Genomic DNA, 3,891 nt, shown 5'->3' on the forward strand with positions numbered 1-3,891 from the left:
AGATAAATGTAGTAGATAAAATAGGTGAAGAAAGGAAGAAGTTATTATTCAATATACAGTCTAGTTGGTTAAGTTCCTGAGGACAAACAGTTTTCTTACAATTTAAAACAAAATACAGGTAGATTAAAGAGTGTAATGTTTAAGAGTTTAACCAATAAAGGTCTAGAAGGAAATAAAAGTAAAAATATTTACTAGCTTTGGGTTTAAGAAGGATTTCTCTGCCTGTAATCCCAGCACTTTGGGAGGCCGAGGTAGAAGGGTCTCTTGAGACCAGCCTGGGCAACATAGAAAGACCCCATCTCTGCCAAAAAAAGAAGGATTTCTCAGTATAAAATCAATAAAATTCATAACAGAAAAGGTTAATGAATTCAACTACATAAAACTTAAAGTCTCTATGTCAAATGTACCACATGAAAAAGAGTTTGACATCCTAAGTCATCAAGGAAATGAAAATCATTATTGCAATGAGATGCCACTACAGTCCACTAGAATGACTAAGATTTTAAAAACTTATAGCACCATATGTTGGCAAGATATGGAGAAACTAGAACCTCATACACTGCTGGGGTGAGTGTCAAATGGTACAGTCACTTTAGGAAACAGTATGGCAGTTTCTAAAAAAAGTTAAATGTACACTTGCCACATAATCCAGCAAACCATTCTTAGATATTTAGCCAAAAAATATGTCCACAAAAAGTCTTGTACAAAAGCGTTCATTGGAGCATTATTTATAATAGCTAAATACTAGAGACAACCCAAACATTGGCCCACCAGAGAATGAATAAACAAACTGTGCTATGTTCATACAACAGAATATCACTAAGCAATAAAAAGGAAGAGCGCATCAACCGTGACAACATGAGTAAATCTCAAACACATCATGCTGAGTGGAAGAAGCCAGACACAGAAAAGGCCACACTTTACAATTCCACTTGCTTGAAATTCTAGAACAAGCAAGACTGATCTATGGTGATAGAAATCAGAGCAGTGGTTGCCTCTGGCAGAGCAGTGGGAGGGTGAGGATTGACTGGAAGAGAGCACAGAGAAACTTTCTAGGGTAAGAGAAATATTTATATATATGTTCATTTTTTTCTTTCAAAGTAGTGATTGTCCTGAAGAATCAGAGAGGAGTACTCAGGGTGTTGCAAGTCCTGATTAGGCAGAGGCATTAATCACATTTCATGCATCTCCAATCATCATGTTCTATCTGCCCTCCAAAACGAGGAACAGGTAAGGATTATCCCACCTATCGATATCGATAAATATTATATATTTAGATAGAAATGTGGGTTATACAGGTATATGCATTTGTCAGAATTCACGAAACTTACACTTAAGCTCTATGTCAGGGTGACCAATCTTTTGGTCTCCCTGGGCTACATTGGAAGAAGGATAATTGTCTGGGGCCACACATAAAATACACTATTGTCACAGGATCCTTGGGGTGTCACTCTTCTGGCTGCAAACCTCTGTGGCACCTTTGCCTGAGTTTTGCTTGGGCCCACTGGGCTCATTCTGCCCACTTGGCCTGGCAGGCTTTGCTCACCTTGCACGAACAGCCTGGATCCCACACCTGCCAAGGGCGATTCAGGTGCAGAGTGATAAGGGTTATGTGAGTGAGTGAACGTGAGGTCTGGCTGCTGCACACAGCCAGGCACTCCAGCTGCGGCAGGGCAGGCAGCTCCAGGCACTGGCATGGGTGCCAGTTCCCTGCGAGGCTACAGCTGGGCCAGGCGTACTGCAAGCAGTTTCTATGGCTGGCACTGGGGAACATGGTGGTGCCTGAAAGCTTGGAGACTCCAAGAACTGCAGAACTCCAAAAAGGGTGTCACAGCCCTGGCTCAAGGAGCTCCTAGGTCTGGGATCCCCAAAGGGCTGAAACTCTTCTCTCCTTCTCTCTTCTCTCCCTCTCATCTTCCGCAATGTAGCAAGCAAGGGACATGTTTCAGTCCTGTTTGTGTTACAGTTCTTTCAGCCCTGCCATTCAGCAGGTCCCAAGTTCTTGTCCTGCATCTAGAAAGAATGAGGTATGCAGACAAGTGGAGGGTAGCAAGGTGAAGAAGTGCTTTATTGAGTGATAGAACAGCTCAGAGGAGACCCGCAGTGGGTAGCTCCTGTCTGCAGGCAGGTCATCCCAACAAGTGTCCAGCCCTCAGCAGAGAGGAGACCCACAGTGGGTAGCTCCTCTCTGCAGACAGGTCATCTGTGCAAGTCTGGCTGAGTCTGGGGTTTTTATATGCCTCAGAGGGGAGGAAGTATGTGCTGATTGGTCCATGGGCAGCCATGGGCAGACCCGGAAAAAGCACCATAAGTTCTCACTGTGGTCAGCAGAACTGGCAGCCTGGACCCCAGGCTGTCCCTGGCCTGAAGGTGGGGGTTTCATCAGGGACACACCCCTTTCTGCCCAGGAGCCTGTCTGTCTCCTGCTGCCATTAACCTGCCATCCACAGTGCCCACAGTGCTCAAGCTGTTCATGCTGAGGGGTGCCTGCAGACATGCCCTAGCCACCCTTATCCCTGCCTCGGCCTCTCTCCCCTGCTCATCTGCATTCAAAGTCTGGAGGGGGCTGAAGCAGCAGGGAGCTGGCATGTTAGCACTGCCCTAAGTGTGCACACACCCAGCTGGGTCATGACAGCACCTGGGCTCAGCTACCACTTTGCTCCAAAATTGGAGTGGATGCTGGGAGTGGGGAGAGGCCAGGCAGCAGGAGCAGTGACTTCAGAGCCTTCAGGGACTGGGGGCTTCCTGGGCCCCTAGAGTGCAGAGAGGCCTGGGTCTGCAGCCATGGCTGGGCAGCTGCAGCTGCTGCAGTAGGGTGGGGCTCCCACCCCTCCAACTTGGAAGCAGGCAGGGCTTCCGCCTGTTCCCAGCTCTCACTGGCTCTGTGGAGCGGGCAGCCCTGGCTACCCCTCCCCCACTGCAGCCAGCATCATGGCAGCAGCCAGGCCACCACTGCCATCACTAACACTGACAATAGCTGATGAGCTAAAAACAAACAAAATCTCATAATATTTTAAGAATGTTTAGGAATTTGTGTTGGGCTACATTCAAAGCTGTCCTGAGCTACATGCAGCCCGTGGGCCACAGATTAGACAAGCTCAATTGTGCATTTCAGTAACAAAAAGTGATGCCAGGTGCACTGGCTCAAGCCTGTAATCCCAACACTTTGGGAAGCCAACGCAGGCAGATCACTTGAGATCAGGAGTTCGAGACCAGCTTGGCCAACGTGGTGAAACTCCGTCTCTATGAAAAATACAAAAATTAGCCAGGCATGGTGGGGTGTGGTGGGGCTGAGGCAGGGGAATCACTTGAACCTGGAAGGCAGAGGTTGCAGTGAGCCGAGACTGCACCACTGCACTCCAGCCTGGGTGATAGAGTGAGACTCCATCTCAAAAGAAAAAAAAAAGTGAAAGAAACAAACAAAATTAAATGCAAATAAATTAAAAATAATGTTGTGAAAAATATGACAGTCTTATAACTTGAATATATAAAGATTACCTAAAAATGAATAAAATAATTAACATCCAAAGGAAAGAAAAATGAATATGAACAGTCAATTCCCCCCAAAAGAGGTGAATACACACACACACACACACACAGACACACACACACACAGACTTGAAGGTATGAACAGTAATAAAATAGTAGGAATAGATACTACACATGTATATATATATACATGTGTATATATATATACATATGTGTATACATATATATATGAAAAGTGATCAAAGAAATCTGTCTATGAAAATTAGTAATAAAAGAAATAGAAAGTATAATACCAATAAATCTAGATATCAAATTAATTAACAGAGATTGTTTAACAATGGTGAAACTAAATGGCTATCTGGATAAAGAAGGGGACGGTGCTCAGAAACTGCTCACCCAAAG

The 3,891-nt window shown here is 45.1% G+C and overlaps 1 non-coding gene across 1 annotated transcript; it reads right to left on the bottom strand.

Annotated features, from left to right (window-relative positions):
• Nucleotides 1–1,119: 1,119 nt before the first annotated feature.
• On the bottom strand, nt 1,120–1,253 carry LOC129044784 (U8 small nucleolar RNA). The gene has a single exon (XR_008504779.1). It is a non-coding gene; the product is annotated as a U8 small nucleolar RNA (small nucleolar RNA).
• Nucleotides 1,254–3,891: the final 2,638 nt, after the last annotated feature.

This window comes from Pongo pygmaeus, chromosome 13 (genome assembly GCF_028885625.2).
Source record: "Pongo pygmaeus isolate AG05252 chromosome 13, NHGRI_mPonPyg2-v2.0_pri, whole genome shotgun sequence".
NCBI classification, from domain to species: domain Eukaryota; kingdom Metazoa; phylum Chordata; class Mammalia; order Primates; family Hominidae; genus Pongo; species Pongo pygmaeus.